This window comes from Mobula hypostoma, chromosome 1 (assembly GCF_963921235.1).
Source record: "Mobula hypostoma chromosome 1, sMobHyp1.1, whole genome shotgun sequence".
NCBI classification, from domain to species: Eukaryota; Metazoa; Chordata; class Chondrichthyes; order Myliobatiformes; family Myliobatidae; genus Mobula; species Mobula hypostoma.
In genome coordinates this window covers 18,920,470-18,938,975 of record NC_086097.1, presented here as the reverse complement: position 1 = coordinate 18,938,975, position 18,506 = coordinate 18,920,470, and the positions used below count along the sequence as shown (strand labels likewise).

The following is an 18,506-nucleotide window of genomic DNA, read 5'->3' as shown; positions in this document are numbered from 1 at the left end:
ACCTTTGACTTGCCTATGACAGTGATGGCATCAAACTTGAATATGGCATTGGTGCTGTACTTAGCCACATAGACATAAGCATAAAGCAAACAGAGCAGAGGGCTAAGCACACAACCTTGTGGTACACCTGTGCCGATGGAGATCGTGGAGGAGATACTGACTGGGGTCTGTAAGTGAGGAAACTGAGGATCCAATTACACAAGCAGGTATTGAGGCCAAGGCCTAGGAGCTTATTCATTAGTTTAGAGGGGGTGATGGTATTGAATGCTGAGCTGGAGTCGACAAAAGCATCCTGATGTGTGCATCTTTGTTGTCCAGATGTTCCAGGGTTGAGTGAAGAGCCATCTGCTGTGGACCTGTTGCTCCAGCGGGCAAATTGAAGCGAATCTAAGTCACTTCTCAGTGAGGAGTTGATAAATTGCACCGCCCACTTCTCAAAGCACTTCATCACTGATATTAATATTAGCTCAGTTTTGAAAAACGAATGTGAATTTGGTTTTAAAGCTAGCTGGTTCTCATTCAGATTTAATTAGAAAAGTCAATTGCTAATTATTGCTTACATGAATAATAGATATCCTAGTTTCTAACATCCAGGGCTCTAGGTGGGTGGGATAACTGCAAAACTAGGAACCCTTTTCAATCTAATTTAGTTACTTTTTTCAAGAAAATAAGCTGAATTATAACAGCAAACAACCCTTCTCTGAGAGAAATTTGAAGGAAAAGCACTATGAGGATCAAATTCAGTAAGGAGACAATGTGTTTCTCCTGGCTGTAAGGTACGTATCTAAGCCTATTTCCCAGCACTTGGTTCTTATTTTTCTATGCCAAGGTCTTTTAAGTGCTTATCTAATTACTTCTTAAACATCTTGAGGGTACCTTGTTTTAGCCTCTAATCAGTGAGTCCTAGGTTTCAAACTTTCTCAAGGTAAAAAAGTTCTTTCTTTGAATTTCCCACTGTTCACATTCAGATACAGATTCATTTATTTATCACATATATATTGAAACATGCGGTAAAATGCATCGTTTGCGCTAACAATCAGCACAACCCAAGGATCGATTACATTAATCCATAGTTCTGAGGTCATAGACAACTCCGTTGAAGGGAAGAGCTTCTCATCATCTACCTTCAGAATTCTGTACTCCTCAATCAGTTCAACCCTCAGCCTTTTCCTTTTCAAATGAAAACAAACTCAAAGGGGAAGGAAAACAAGAATGGATAATGAGGCTTGTGGTTTCCCATGCCATGGGGGTGATCACGAACAGGCCAGGTAAGGGAAATGCAAAACATCACAGGAAGAGAGTGGAGTGAAACTTGATTTGCAGTGGTTGAAACTCTGTCCAGTTAGTCCTTAAACGTTTTCCATATGTCAGACATGGATTTACACTCAAACTGCCTCTCCAAATCTACCTTACACAGTTCTTGTCTATTACTGTGTAATTAGCATTCTCCCAATTTAGTACAGTCACTCAAAGACCCAGCTCTCTATAACATTTTTAAAACTTATGATCACTGTTCGCAAAATGCTCCCCTACTGAAACTTCAATCGCCTGCCAGACTCATTCTCCAGTCAAGGTCTAGAAAAGGCCCATCCCTGATTGGATTAGCTATTGAAACACTTCTGCAAGTTCTGACCCATCTCAGTCCCTGGCACTGAGTCCCAGTCAATTTGGAGTTCAATTCCAACAGTATCTGCGAGGAGTTTGTATGTCCTTCCCGTGAATACTTGGGTTTCCTGCAATTGCTCGAGTTTCCTCCTACAGTCCAAAGACATACTGGTCGATGGGTTAATTGGTCACTGTAACTAGAAGGACTGCTTGGCCATGGGGCTCATAGGACAGGAAGGGCCTGTTCCACACCGTATCTCCAAATAAATAAATAGATGCTCTCCCTAATCACAGCAATTTTCCCTCATCAGTAATGCAGCTCCACCACTTCTTTTACATCCCTCCCTTATTTGCTTCCTTATCTTAATTTACATTTGGATTATTCATTAGGAAAGTAAGTTTACTCAGGACTGTTTGCAAAGTAATGTGGCAGTTTACCCATTACATTACCTTTCAAACTCATCTCAATCGCACATTCACTGCACATTGATCAAATGCTATTAATGTATGCCTCATTTATGCTTCAAGAGTAACATGAACTGTTTGCATTTCGTGGTCAGGTTAAGTAAAGGTCATTGAACTAATTCATGCTTAACTCATTTTTAATGGCTTTCTTCTCATACCTCAAACTGTCTAGGAGAGGTGCAAAAATACACAGAGAAATATTATCAACTCAGGAGGAAGAAAAGGTGTCTGTCTACTCTCTCATTTAAACCCAGGAGACAGAGTTACAGAACATTACAGCACAGAAACAGACAACCTAGTCTGTGCCAGACTATTAATCTGCCTTGTCCTATTAACCTGCACCTGGACCATAGGCCTCCACACCTCCTATCCATGTACCTATTGCAATTTCTCTTAAGTGTTGAAATCAAGCCCACATCCACTGTTTCCACTGGCAGTTCATTCCACACTCACCAAACTGAGTGAAGACGTTCCCTTTAAACATTTCACCTTTCACCCTTAACCCTTGACCTCTACTTCTAGTCTCACCCAACCTCAGTGGAAAAGGCCTGCTTGCATTTACCTCATCTATACCTCTCATAATTTTGTATGCCTCTGTTAAATCACCCCTCATTCTTCTATGCTGCCGGGAGTAAATTTCTAACCTGTTCAATCTTTCCCTATAACTCAGATCCCCTAGATCTGGCAACATCCTTGTAAATTTTCTCCGCAGAATTTCAATCTTATTGACATCTTTCCTGTAAGTAGGTGATGAAAACTGCACACAATACTCCAAATTAGCCCTTATCAATGTCATATACAACCAGCATAACAGCCCAACTCCTGTACTCAATATGTTAATTTATGAAAGCCAATATGCCAAAAGTTTTCTTTCTGACCCTTTCTACCTGGGATGCCACTTCTAAGGAATTATGGATCTGTATTCCAAGATCCCTCTGTTCTACTGCAATTTCAGAGCCCTACTGCTCACCGTGTACAGTAAATCCTACCTTGATATGTCCTCCTAAAGTGCAACACCTCGCACTTGTCTACATTAAATTCCATCTGCCATTTTTCAGCCCATTTTCCAGCTGGTCTAGATCCCACTGCAAGCTCTGATAGTCTTCCTCGCTGTCTACTACACCCCCAATCTTGATGTCATTTGCAAATTTGCTGATCCAGTTCATCACATTATCATTCAAATCGTTGATCTAGATCACAAACAACAATGGACCCAGCACTGATCCCTGTGGCACACGAATAATCACAGGCCTCCAGTCAGAGAGGCAACCTCCTACTATTACTCTCTGGCTTCTCCCGTGAAGTCAATGTCTAGTTTAATTAACCTTCTTGACCAACTTCCCAGATGGGACCTTGTCAAGTGCCTTGCTAAGGTCCATGTAGACAACATCCACTGCACTGCCTTCATCAACTTTCCTAGTAACTTCCTTGAAAATCTCTGTATATTTGGTCAGACATGACCAAAAATCCATTTGACTATCCCTGATCAGTCCCTGTCTATCCAAATATTTCCATATCCATTCCCTTACAAGACCTTCCAATAACTTACCCACTATTGATGTCAGGGCTACCAGCCTATAGTTTCCAGGGTCACAGTCCTTTGCTCATTACTGAAAGCTTTTAATGAATGGAAGAAGTTGATTATACTCACAAGGCTGAATCCTCAACCCCTTGCTTTATTCCCAAAACACTCATGACCGTATGCCAGATTCTTCTCTCACTCCATTCTCTTACGAAACCAAATTTCCCTTGGGATTAATAAAGTATATCTATCTGTCTACCTATCCATCTACAAGTTCACAGATGACACCAGTGTAGCGGGCTGGGTCTCAAATAGTGAGGCGCAGGAGTACGGGAAGGAGATAGGGAACATAGTGGCATGGTGTCATGACACCAACCTTTCCCTCAATGTAGGCCAAAGAAAAGAGCAGTTTATTGACTTTCTAAGTCAGGGCAGAGCACACACCCTTCTAAGCAGCTGAGGTGGCAACAGTTAAGAGCTCAAGTTCCAAGGTGTAATTATCACCAACTGCTTGTCTTAGTCAAATCATCAGGTTGCTATGGCCCAGAAAGCACACCAGCACCTCTAGTTCCTCAGAAAGCTAAGAAAGTTCAGCATGTCCCTGTTGGTGCACCATGGAACACATCCTATGCAGAAGCATCATGGCTTAGTATGGCAATTGTTCAGCCCAAGACTGCAAGAAATTACAGAGTTGTAGATACAGCTCAACCCATCATGAAAATCTTAAAAGCAGTTTTCCATCCGTGAAGTGCTTATACTTCCCACTGCCTTGTAATCAGCAACGTAACCATCCTAATCGCTTTCCTTCCACCACCCCCCACCCCCCGCCTTCCATCGGCCAGAAGATATAACAGCTCAGAACAAAACATGAATCACCAAGCTTGCGGATAGCTTCTATCACACTGTTATCAAACTATTGAACTGACCTCTTTAGATTAGATGTATTAGTCACATGTGCATCGAAACATGGAGTTAAATGTGTCATTTGCATTAACAACCAACACAGTCTAAGGATGTGCTGGGGGCAGCCTGCAAGTGTCGCCTCACTTCAGGTGCCAACACATTGCTTGCCCTCAATGCTCAGCAGAACAACACACGGTGAATTAGATAAGAAAGCAGACACAACAACAGCAAAACAATCCCCTTCCTACCTCCTACCCATCCAATGGGGATCACTGGCCCACGTCCTTACGGTCTTGCAGATCACAGCCCTTGACCTTGGGATGGCAGGTCATCGATCTCAGCGTCTCCCAATCCAACCTCTGGAATCACTGAAGCCTAACATCTGGATTGACCTCGAATCTCCAGATCTGCTGACTCACCTCATGCTACTGGATTTGCCGAATGACCTGGTGCCTCTGACCCGTACAGATCTCTGACCCAAGAACTCGCCCACCTCATGGGTCACTGGTCCTCATCCTGCATCCTAATGATAAAGATGAACTTTTGATATCACAATCTACTTCATTGTGGCCCTTGGACCATATTGTTTACCTGCACTACAATTTCTCCGTAACTGTAACATTATATTATAAGGCCATAAGACACAGGAGTAGAATTAGGCAATTTGGACCATTGAGTCTGCTCCACCATTCCATTTTTGCAAATTTATTATCCTTCTCAACCCTATTCTCCTACATTATCACCCGTAAAAATACTCTGTTATTGCTTTTCACTTTGTACTACCTCAATGTAATTGTGTTTTAAATGAACTGTATGGATAGCATTCAGTATGGGCATGTGACCAAATGGTTAAGGCATTGGACTAGTGACCTGAAGGTCGTGAGTTCGAACCCCAGCCGAGGCAACGTGTTGTGTCCTTGAGCAAGGCACTTAATTACACATTGCTCTGCGACGACACTGGTGCCAAGCTGTATGGGTCCTAATACCCTTCCCTTGGACAACATTGGTGTCATGGAGAGGGGAGGCTTGCAGCATGGGCAACTGCCGGTCTTCCATACAACGTTGCCCAGGCCTGCGCCCCGGAGAGTGAAAACTTTCCAGGTGCAGATCCATGGTCTCGCAAGACTAATGGGTGCCTTTATTTTTTATTTTATTTATGGATAGCATGCAAAAATAAAGTTAGCATAAAAAATGACTAAATCGTACAAACTAGGAATGGTGAGCTAGCATTTATGGGTTCCTGGACTATTCAGAAATCTGGAGGAGAAGAAGCTGTTTGTCCTCAGGTTCCAGTACCTCCTCCTTGCTGGTGAGGGTCCTAAATGATGGATGCTGCCTTCCTGAGACACTGCTTTTTGAAGATGTCCTCAGTGGTGAGGAGGTTGGTGCCCACGATGAAACTGGGTCAGGCTACAATTTTCTGTAGCTCTTTTTCTGTCCTGGGGTGCACGCTGGCAAAGGCTGAACTCGTATGGAGGAAAGGCAAGACTCCCATGAGGAGATGCTGACCAGGGCTTACTCATACCAGCTCCAATAAAACATCAGTGGCTCAGCAGAGCGACACCGTGAGACTTAACATTCCCAAAGCTAGGGCTCCACATTAAGCACTAATCAGGAGTTTGCTTTAATAATCACAGAATGCAGAAAAACTTAACAATCAACATAAACCGAACCAGATTAAAGAGAAAACACCAGGGATTAACGACTCTCATTAAGACAACAGTTAACCTGAAAAATTCAGGTGCTCCAGAAACCTCAGGGCCCAACACTCTCCAGCTCCCTGCACAAGCCCAAGAATGTATTGTTTTGGAGCCTCCATATCAGACAGTGATATAACTAGTCAGAAAACTCTCCATGGTACATCTGTAGGAAGTTGTATTCCTTTATTAGGAGTCTGCAGTGACATACCAGATCTTCTCAAACTACTAATGAAGGATGGCTTTGTGATTGCACCAATATGTCAGGCCCAGGATAAATGCTCTGAGATGTTGATGCCGAGAATTTTGAAGCTGCTCACCCTTTCTAGCCCTGACTTTCTAGTCAGGGCTTGTGGATGCTGATTTGAGCAGGCTAGGACCTCATTCATTGGATCGTACGAGTCTGAACAGTGAGCTTATAGAAGTGTATAAAATCCTGAGCACCAATGATAGGGTGAACATACAATCTTTCTCCCAGGGAAGGGGTTTAAGAAACTAGAGGGTATACGTCTAAGGTGAGTGGGGAAGAATTTCAAAGGAACTTTTGAGGTGATTTATTCATGAAGAGAGTGGTGAACATATGGAACAAGCTGCCAGATGAAGTGGTTGGTGGCAGGTACATTAACAACATATAAAAGCCCCTTTGACAAGTACATGAATAAGAAAAGTTAAGACTGAGGAATATAGGGCAAATGTGGGAAAAAGCATTTTGGCATCTTGTTGACATGGACAAGCTTTTGAGTTGTATTGCTCTATGAAAGGATATACATTAACAATGATCCAGGGGATGGATCAGTCACATAACTAGCCAATAATATGAAACAGGATACCAAAAGTTTTTTCAGTTATATAAAGAGTAAAAGGGAAGTGAGAGTTGATATTGGACCACTGGAAAATGATGCTGGTGAGGTACTAATGGGGGACAAAGAAATGTCAGATGAACGTAATGAGTACTTTGTATCAGCCTTCACTGTGGAAGACACTAGCAGTGTACCAGAGGTCCGTAAGTGTCAGGGAGCAGGAGTGAGTGTCATTGCTATTACAAGGGAAGAAGTTCTAGGCAAACTCAAAGGTCTTAAAGTGGATAAGTCTCCTGGGCCAGATGGACTATATCCCAGGATCCTGAGAGAGGGAGCTGAACAGTAATGGATGCATTAGTCCTGATCCTTCAAGAATCACTTGATTCTAGCATGGTAAACACAAAATAATCTGCAGATGCTGAGGTCAAAGCAACACTCACAACATGCTGGAGGAACTCAGCGGGTCGGGCAGCGTCCGTGGAAACGATCAGTCAACATCTCGGGCCGGAAACGTTGACTGATCATTTCCACGGATGCTGCCCGACTTGCTGAGTTTCTCCAGCGTGTTGTGAGTGTTGCTGATTCTAGCATGGTCCTGGAGGACTGGATTGCTGCAAATGTCACTCCACTCTTTAAGAAGAGAGGAAGGCAAAAGAAAGGAAATTATATGCCAGTTAGCCTAACTTCAGTGATTGCGAAAGTGTTGGAGTCTATTATTAAGGCAAGGTTTCAGAGTACTTGGAGACAAATGATAAAATAAGTCAAAGTCAGTATGATTTCTGTAAAGGAAAATCTTGCCTGACAAATTTAGAGTTCTTCAAAAAAGTAACAAGCAGGGTGGACAAAGGAGAGACAATGGTTATTTACTTGGATTTTCAGAGGGCATTGGATAAGATGCTACACATGAGGCTGTTTAACAAGATAAAATCCTATGGCGTTATAGGAAAGATACTGGCATAGACAGAGGAATGGCTGACGGGCTGAAGGCAGTAAGAAGGAATAAAGGCAGCTTTATCTGGTTGGCTGCCAGTGATTGGTAATGTTCCTCAGGGGTCAGTATTGAGACCGCTACTTTTCACATTGTTGGTCAATGATTTGGATAATGAATTGATGGCTTTGTGGCAAAGTTTGTGGATGATGCGAAGATAGGTGGAGGGGTAGGTAGTGCTGAGGAAGCAATGTGATTGTAGCAGGACTTGGACAAACTGGAAGAATGGACAAAAAAGTGACAGATGGAATACAGTGTTGGGAAATGTATGATAATGCATTTTGGTAAAAGGAACAATAGCACGGACTATTGTCTAAATGGAGAGAAGGTTCAAACATCAGAGGTGCAAAGGGACTTCGGAGTCCTCGAGCAAGATTCACATACGGTTAAATTACAGGTTGAGTCTGTGGTAAAGAAGGCAAATACAATGTTGGCATTTATTTCAAGGGGAGTAGAATACAAAAACAAGGAGATAATGCCAAAGCTTTAGTCACTAGTCAGGTCAGTATTGTCGACAGTTTTGGGCCCTGTATCTTAGAAAGGAACTGTTGTCATTGGAGAGAGTCCAGAGGAGGTTCACGAGGATGATTCTGGGAATGAAAGGGTTAACATATGATGAGGGTTTTGCACCTTTAGATCTATACTCACTGGAATTTAGAAGAATACATGGAGATCTCATTGAAACCTCCTGAATGTTGAAAGGTTTAGATAGGGTGGATGTGGAGAAGATGTTTCCCATGGTGGGGATATCCAGAACTAGAGGGCAGCACCTCAGAATTGAGGGGCGACCCTTTTTGAACAGAGGTAAGGATTTTTTTTAGCCAGAGAGTGGTGGATCTGTGGAATGCTCTGCCACAGACTGCAGTGGAGGCCAAGTTTGTGCGTATATTTAAGGCGGAAGTTGATATGTTTCCTATCGGTCAGGATATCAAAGTATATGGCGTGAAGGAGTATGGGGTTGAGTGGGATCCAGGATCAGCCATGATGGAATGGCGGAGCAGACTCGATGGGCTGAATGGCCTAATTCTACCCCTATGTCTTTTGGTTTTATATGTGACTGGGAACTGATGCATATGGGAGGAGACAGCCCCAGCACGGGCGAATGTATCTTTAGTCTGCAGGAGTGGACAGCTCAGTAACTTTACTGTGGTATTCGTTTATTTCCAAAAGGCTGACTAAGTTGAGGCAAGTTTTGAAAGGCGATGAGAGTAGTCCGGTTGCTGAGCCAATGTTCACGTCTACTGTACACCAAGAAAACGACTGCCGGATGGAAGGCGCCTGCATCTCAAAGACCGTGGTACGCAATGTGTGTCTTAGTCTCGGCTTTCCATATGGCCAGGGTACCTGCAACACAGGCTTGGTTTAAATCAGCTTCTATAAGGCGGCGCTAGATGAGGGGGAGAAAGGTTACGTCTGTCCTGTGGCTCGGGATGGGTTGGAGGAGGATTGGGAACAGCCATACAGCAGCTGCGTCCTCAGATAAAGCGCAGATCGGTGAGGTCTCGATTTAGGTCAGAAGGGAACTCGGAAGTGGATTACAACAGGGTTCACTCCTTTTGCTCTTGAGTATCGCGAGTACGAAATAATGAGGTACAGACCATCTTGCCCAAGTTACGTAACTGGCAAACTTCAGAATGTGAAATTACATGCATAATGGCAATGGAAGTGAATTTATTATCGGTAATATCAAATAGCAGGTAGTAAAAATAATGTATTCAGAAAGCACCTCATTATATTTAAATGCTCAATGTGCTTCACATAATGATTTTCATTCTGAAGTAGCGTGTTCACTGTGCAGCCATTAATATAGCAACCATTCAACGCCTCAACCCTCCCACCAAACACTGCACTTAACACTTGATGTGCAATTTTAATCACGGGCAGCAGACTTTAAAACCTTGCACTCATTCTCGGATGAATACTCTGATCCATCAACAAACCGAACTCTTGGAGGAACTCATGGTGTCGAGCAGCGTCGGGGGAGAGTGTGGAGGCGAGAGGCCCGCGGACGTTTCGGTCGAGACCCCGGTCTCTAATATGTGGGTTTCACACCAGATCAAGCAAGCATTAACTCGTTCATCACCTCCCCGACCCAGAAACAGTGCACACAGCTCCGGACGAGCGCGGCCAACTGAGACCGCTTAAAAAAAATCTTTAGCCAGTCTTTTTTTTCGCGCGGTGTTATCCATCCCTTTTCTTTCTCAGAGCATTCCCCAAAACATGGTTACCGTGACCTGCCTCTCCACACCAAAATAAACATACAACAGTTAAGAGCTTGGTAGTCTCAAGTTAAAATTTGGTTTGTGCGTAACGGACTTTAAACTCAGCGGACTGTTGTGGGATTTTCCATCGTTCTGCCATAAGGACATAAATCAGAGGAACAGAATTGGGGTGTTCGGCCCATCGAATCCGCTCCGCCAGTCCATCCTGGCTGAGTTATTATCTTTCTCAACCCCATTCCCGGTGTGGGCCTCCTGTATATCGGAGAGACCTGACATAAACTGTGAGACCCGCATCACCGAGCACCTACACTTCGTCCGCCAGAAAAAGCAGGATCTCCCGGCGGCTATCCATTTTAATTCCACTTCCCATTCCTACTCTGATATGTCTATCCATGGCCTCCTCTACCGTCGCCATGGGTCCATCCTCAGGTTGGAGGAACAACACCTTATATTCCGTCAGGGTAGCCTCCAACCTGATGGCATGAACATCGATTTCTTGACTTCTGGTAATACCCCCCACGCTTCATCTTTTCCCTCTCTCGCCTTATCTCCTTGCCTGCCCCCCCACCCCGCCACTTTTTCTACCTTCCTTGGTCTTCTGTCCGCTCCTATTAAATTCCCCCTTCTCCAGCCCGCTATCTCTTTCACCAATCAACTTCCCAGCTCTTTCTAAACCCGCCCCCGCCGTTTCACCTATCACCTTGTGTTTCTCCCTCACCTCCCCCACCTTCTCCTCATCTTTTTATCTCCAATCCTGATGAAGGGTCTCATCTGTGGCAATGAATTCAGCAGATTCTCTACTCTCTGGCTAAAGAAATCCCTCCTCATCTCTGTTCTCAAAGGACATCCTTGTAATCCGAGGCTGTGTCCTCTGATCTTGGACTCTCCCACTACTGGAAACATCCTCTCCATGTTCACTCGAATCTGGGCCTTTCAATACACATAAAATGCTGGAGAAACTCAGTAAGTCAGCCAACATTTGTGGAGGGGAATAAACTGTCGACATTTTGGGCCAAGAGTCTTCATCAGGACTTTGTTAGATGCTGCCGGATTTGTTGGATTCCTCCAGCATTTTATGTGTGTTGTGGATTTCCAGCATCAATAGAATCTTCAATTCCATATTCGATAAGTTTCAACGAGATCCACCTCGTTCTTCTAAACTCTAGTGACTACAAGTCCAGAGCCATCAAACACTCCTCACACATGAACCCTTTCATTCCTGGAATTATTCTCGTGAAACTCCTCTGTATCATCTCCAATAACAGTACGTCCTACAGGGCACTGTGCCTGGTTAGAATGTTCTCCCCTCCTCCTTGGGCAGTCCCTCGTGACCGAGGATGACTACCCTCCACTCTGATGCCCTGGATTCTGAGGTGTGCAATGAGACCAGTGTTGGAAACACAGACTCTTCCATGGATGGCGCGATGGCTGGGCAGTTTGTAAGGTGGCACACTCCCCCCGTGTCTTATACTACAGTTCACTGCATGGACTAGTGGACCTCCAGATGTCCTTCCTCCAGTCTGAGCCATTTCATTTATTTCTTACCACTTAGGAGACAATTCAGTCTATGCCACTTCTCAAAGAAATTCCATCCCCCACCTATTTCCCTAAAACGTATTCAACTTTCCCCAGTCCTACCCTGTGACTGGAACACTTTGCTAGAGGTAGTAGTGGAAGCAGACATGTTAGGGGTACTTAAGAAAGACTTAGACAGGCAAGTAACCTGGGTGCCTCGGTTTCCTCACACGGTCCAAAGACATACTGGCTGGTAGGTTGATAGATCATTGTAAATGTTCCCATCGTTAGGCTAGGGTTAAATTGGGGGATTGCTGTGTAGCAAGGTTCAAATCCCACATTGCACCTCAATAAATAAATAGACAATTGGCATAGGGGGATATGGACCACGTGCAGACTGCTGAAATTAGTTTCAATTGGCATCAAGGTTAGCACCAATATTATAGGGCAAAGGGCCTATTTCTGTGTTGCAATGCTCTATATGCCACCTGCCTGCATTTGGAGCAACTTGGAGCGACCTGACAACGTGTGGTAGAGTAGTGGTTAGCATAACCTTACAGCACCAGTGACCCAGGTTCACTTCCAGCTGTTGTCTATAAGGAGTTTGCACAGTCTCCCCATGACTGCGTGGATTTCCCCCGGACCCTCTGGTTTCCAAAGTTAGTGGGTTAATTGATCACATGGGTGTGATTAGGCAGCACCAGCTTATAAGGCTGGAAGGGTCTGTACTGTGCTCTATCTCTAAATAAGTGTCTTTGGAATGTGCAGAAAACCTGTATTGTCAAAGGGAGACAGTGACAGTGGCTGCTATGTCATCTGCATGAATCATGGCTCCACATGATTCAGTGTGATAGTCGTACAGGAAATACCCATCTATATGAATCCCATTCCCAGCATTGGGCTCACAGTCTTCAGTGTTCTAAGTGTTCAGGTCCAAAGTATCTCCATAACAGCCAACAGTAAGAGAAGCTACATACGCTTGCATATCCTTCGTGCTCTCTGTAAAATCATCTACCAAAATCATCTTATTAGGGATGCTATATTTTCTTGTCAGGTTTGGAAAAGTCCTTGAATCTTTCCTCAGCCCATCTGGTAGTCTCTTTCCATGAAAGACTCAAAGTGGAGTCCGATACCAAACAACATGGCCTGCCCAATGAAGCTGGCTCGATGCAAGACGGGGCTCCGTGCCCAGGATGTTCTCCTAAGAGAGGACACTAAGACTGGGGGATTTGGAGGATTTTGCAGAGGCAGCATTGATGGTATTTTGCAGTGCACTGAGGAGCCTGCTGTAGGCAGTCTACATCCCTCAAGCCTGCAGGACGGCAGTATTCACTGCTGCTGGTAGACCACGTTTTTAGTGCCTGTTTTGAGAGGTTGATTCAAGCATTGTTTGCTTGGATACCCAAAGGCTGTGCTGGTGTACAGAAGGTGAAGGTGAATTTCATTATGGATATTTGTCATGTACACTCCTGCAGGCATCTCCCAGTCTCCACCCTGCTAATAGAATTGACTTGCTGCTCATTCTAGACTCATCACCTGCAGCCTATTTAACCCCGGTTCTCATCTACAGTCCTTGTCCACTCATCAAGCCAGCCAGTCTCAATCAGTTGCTTCCTGAGCCTTCACTCGCCCTGGCTCGGGGCAAGCCTCCTCTACATTTCCTGACAGATTATTGCTTTTACAGAGAGGTGGCTCCCAAGATAGAAATCATCCTGGTTTCATTCTGGATCTTATTGTCAGTATGGTACAACTCCACCATGGACAGTCCCAAGTCCGGCTGTGAAAGGTGGAGGGTTGGACATGGGGCCAGCAATCCCATCCCATAAAAACCCAGAACTACAGAGACACGGACAGAAGCTCCAAATACCTCAATTCTGGGAGAGGAAAGATCTTCTCCCAGTAGACATATGAATTCATGTGGTGAAAGCCTCAAGCTGATCAACCTTCTATCATCCTGGGTCGACACCACTGAAACATAGAATGTAAGACAGGCTGGCCAAAGAACACCTGGCAGCGTGACCTTAAAGCTGACACCAAGATAATGGGCTACACTGGCGACAATTTGAAAAACGGGCACATGACAGTGGACTCTGGTGAGCTGTTGTCGGTGGCCTATGCCGCACCAGGGGTGATAGACTTAAGCAACAGTTTTGTACAATGGAAACAGGTTGTGTGGCAGGTGTGAGGTGTAAGGTCCACACTTCCCTATGCTTCAGTGAAATTGTCAAAGATTGCACGGAACTTGCCTTCGGAATACTCATCTTAAATTAAATGGCCTATTGACATTTTTCCAGAGTGGTGGTGCAAATCCGCACTTGACCATCCACTGCTCCTGTCCCTAGCCTCCCCTATTCGCTGCATTGACTAAATAAAACATCTCTTTAATTGTACCCGTGACCGCTCCAATCCCCCGTGTACCCCGGTTCACTCCTCACCAAAACTCCCAAGAACGGCGGACCCGTTTGTCATGAATGGGAAAGTCGGCATTCAGAGTCTGGTTGGGAACAAGGGCTGGGTGAGGCGAGAGGATGTTGTTCACATACTGACATCGGAAAACAGTCTAACGCCGACCTCAGAGCAGCGGCATAAGGACGGGCGCATCGCAACGTAAAGTTCAAATGTCGTGGTCCACGGGGGCTTGTTTTCTCCCTCAAAGTATTTTTTTAAAATTGAGTTATCACTTCCCCTCACTAACCACCGCGTTATAGTCCATTCCGCTTATTCCGTGTGAATTTAGGAAGTCTTTTGCGCATCCAACCATCCTGTCTTGTGTCCGAGACCCAATCGCCTGTCTGTCGGGGAGCAGCTAGCTCAGGTATTCACACTCCCAGTGCAACTAGCCGTTCAGGGAGAGGTTGCGGTGGGTGGCGGAAAACTGAATTGTGATGCCTTTCTCAGTCGAATAGCCCGGTGACTCTGTGAGCACTCTCTAGAGAAATAATAGGAGGGCGCACACTGAGTGCGACTTCAGTTCCAAAGACTCAGGAGGAGAAAGTAAATGAACATATGACGCTAATTGAAAAAAATGACAATCATGTTATCATATCGTCTAGTTTTAAGTCTAAGTTAACCAACGGCGAGGATAATTTTGTATAATTGCTATTCCCCAGGAGGGAGCGAGCACACCAGAAGCCACGTTCGAGCGATGAATGTAATTCACATTCTAATCAATGCAAGACCTAATGAGGCTGCAACGTGTTTGCCCAAGGACTCTCTTTATCATTAAGTACACACAAGGTACAAATAAACCGAACCCATTTTCAGGCGGGATCTGGAGATTGTTTTCTCACTTTCCCCGGAGAAGAATCGACTCGTTAGTACGTCAGGCCGATGGACAAGAAGATAACCTGCGGACCGAAAGTGCAACGGGACTCGTTTTTATTTTAAATACCTCCTCGAATTCCCCACATGAAGGTTCTGGAGCACATTTGAACGGAATTAATCTTGATTTTATTTTACGCTGCAGTATCTCTTTAATCAACCTCTCGCACCTGTGTATGTGTGAACTCTCCGTCCACGCAATGACAGAATCTAACAGTGTACCAAATCCACCCCCACCCCCCCCACCCCACAAACAGCTGATCAAATCCCCTTTTCACAGACAACTTCACCATAAGCACAGTGTAGTACTGGGTTCAGATCCACCGCTAAGCCGCGGAAAGACTGAGGCTTCTCACATCAGCGTCGCCTCAGTGACACCAAATTACCATCTTGGCCGTACAAGACAAGTACAAAACAATAGTAGTTGCAGCGACCAACCTTCTCACCCCCTTCCCCTCCCCACCACTGAAACCGCGCCAGGAATGAATGGTCCGGCTCCGAGGATCGGTGTTTCCCTTACCTGAGCCCTAACCACAAGCCATCGGCAGCAAAGTTGCGTAGGACAGGCACATCGAGACATCTGCTTGCCTGCACCCGCCAGGAGCCCGGCTGACAAGTCCCCGAAGGCTGGGGTGGTTCCGTAAGCAGTGGCAATCTCAGGGAGAAAAAAAAGCCTATTAAAGCGCTTGAGGTGTTTAAAGAATCACTTGTAGATCTCGCCGCACACTGCCGGCAGTCGCTTCAGTTTCCCAGTAGAGCTTCGCTGAAAACCCGAGCGTTCAAGACAACATCTGGCTTCAGCTCGATGACCCGAGCGACTCCGGTAGGGTAATTCTATGGAAGCACAGGTGGCGGGCGTGTGTGTGTGTGTGTGTGTGTATTTACGGCGCCAGGCTAGCTCACATTATTTTCCTTCTCTTCCCCAACGCTCAGTCTGCCTCTACTGTACTCTCCTCCCTCTCCGGAGCGGAGACCGAGCTGTGAGCCGCATACTAATCGTCTGCAGAGCAACACTTCAACGTTGCTCGTTCTCTTCCCTGTCCACTTTTTCTTTTGGGAATTTTCTGGCCTGGATTTCATTTTTTAAAAACATTCCTACATTTTAATATTATTTTTGTTTCGCCCTAATGCTCTCTGTCAAATACACGTCCCTTCAAGTTTCCTTTAATTCTTGACGCTTTAAGAATAAAAAAAATCTAGTTAGCCCCCGTCTAGTTAGCTCTGTCAATTACCCCCGTCACTGCACTGCACCGTCGACACTTTAAACCTTTTTTATAGTGTTGTTTACACTGTAAATACATATTGCTATTCGTTTATTTATCCATATTTTATTCCATATCCGCCCTTTAACACCTACTATATTAGTTTATATATAATTTATTTTTAAATAACTCTTTATTCTTAATAATTATTAAATGTTGCTTCTTGTTTCATGTCGCACCCGACCAACACCACAGCAAATTCCTAATCCATGTAAGTGTGTAAGGTGAATGAAGTTAGAACATACAACAGGAACAGGCTCTTCAGCCCATCATGTTGTGCTGAACCAAATGAATAATCAAATGGCCAACTAAACCTCCCTTCCGCCTGCATAATCTGTATTTCCCTCCATCATCCTCATATTCATGTGCTTATCTAAACGTCTCTTAAATGTTTCCAATATATCTGCCTCTGTCACCAACCCAGCCAGGACATTCCAGACAACCACCATTCTGTAAAAAACTTGCCTCTCACATATCTTTTGAAATTATCCCCTTTTCACGTTAAATACACGTCCTCTGGTATTAGACATTACAACCCTGGGGAAAAAGATACTGTCTGTCCACTCTATCTAAGCCTCTCAAAACCTTATAAACCTCCATCAGATCTCCTCTTAGCCTCTGCCACTCCAGAGAAAACAACCCAAGTTTGTCCACCCTCTCATTACAGCTCATACCCTCTAATCCATGCAGAATCCTGGTAAATCTTTTCTGTACCCTCTCCAAATTCTGGACATCCTTCCTATGATAGGGCAACCAGAATTGCATGCAAAGTTGATTCTTGATACTTGCTCCTTCCTCTGCTCGCAAACCTCCTCTCCTTTGTGTGGGGAAGGAACTATCTTGGCCTGATTCTGTGCTTTTATTAGATTGACCTAGCCCTCATCAGCCGTACTATCTGGACAGAGAGAATGATCTACCTTGAGCTGTGCCAAGAGGGTACTGAATTTTTATTAAAATTTTAACTAACCATTCCACGAATAAACTCTTCTTGGGCTTCCAGCTGGGTCCAGGCATCGATTTTAACAGATGTTTTAATGCCAAACTCCGCCATCTTCATCAGGGATGATGCCTGGGCATGTCTACCCCCATAACCTGTCCTTCCTGATTGGTTAGTCCTCATTCAATCAGGTTTCCGCTGTCCGTGGATGAGGACTATCCAATCAGGAGGGATGGACGATGCGGGTATAAATACCGCCAGACTAGACATGCCCAGGCATTATCTCTGATGAAGAAGGCAGAGTTCGTCATTGAAATGTTGGCTAAAATTGATACCTGACCCGGCTGGAAGCCTGAGAAGAGTTTATTCATCATATAAGCTGGGAAAGCTCTGGATCCTTTTTTAACCTTTCCATGTTTTGTTTCCTGCTATGCAGCTTGTTTGCCCCTGTTTTGCTTTCAGCAAGGAAGGGGTGCATGTGCCAAGGACCAATTTCTTTTCATTGAATGAAATTTCCTAAACCTTTGCTGCTGGACTTGATTTACTCCTCCAATGGGCTACCTGCCACTGGCGTGGTCTACCTTCATTTCAGTTGGAGTGTGTTGGACCTTACACTCCCATTTCCTGGATTCACATGTAATTGGAACATTTTCCCACATTTTACCCAGTTTGCAATTAGTGCTTGTACTGCTGGTTTCAGAACAGAGAGCACTACAATAGAGTACAGGCTTTTTGGCCCACAATTTTGTGCCGATCATTTAACCTACTCCATGATCAATCAAACCCTTCTTGTCCCCATAGCCCTTCACTTTTCTTTCATCTAAGAGTCTCTTAAAAGTGCTTCTACCACCATCCCAGGCTCAGCATTCCACATGCCACTCTCAGTGTAAAAACAACTGCCTTTGACATCCCCTCCATACTTTCCTCCCAACACCTTAAAGTTATGTCTCCCTTGTATTAGGTTCAGTATTTTCTGTCATTTCAGTTTATTATAGAACAGAGACTTCTAAGATTAATGTTTGAGTGATTTTTAAAATGGATTCCATTAAAGGCTTTATAAATATGTATGTTCTCTATCTAGACATTTGAACTATCTTCTGTCTGGCAAATGGGACATCAGGAGTTCCTAGTCTGGGTATTGACTAGGTCCTAAGGTACACTGGTAGATTGATCTGTTGAACAACCCACATGAAAAAATATGACAAAAATTACATTTTTAAAACATTTGGAACTTCATTGCAATTTCTTAAGCTCTTTTATTAAAGGTAG

The 18,506-nt window shown here is 44.5% G+C and overlaps 1 protein-coding gene across 1 annotated transcript in view; it reads right to left on the bottom strand.

The window, feature by feature from the left end:
- The window catches only part of syndig1l (synapse differentiation inducing 1-like), a 245,464-nt gene extending 229,443 nt beyond the window's left edge, over positions 1-16,021 (bottom strand). The window contains exon 1 of the mRNA XM_063058001.1: positions 15,559-16,021. The gene's annotated coding sequence lies outside the window, so the exon portion shown is untranslated. The remainder of the gene's footprint in view (positions 1-15,558) is intronic.
- Between the last annotated feature and the right edge of the window lie 2,485 nt (positions 16,022-18,506).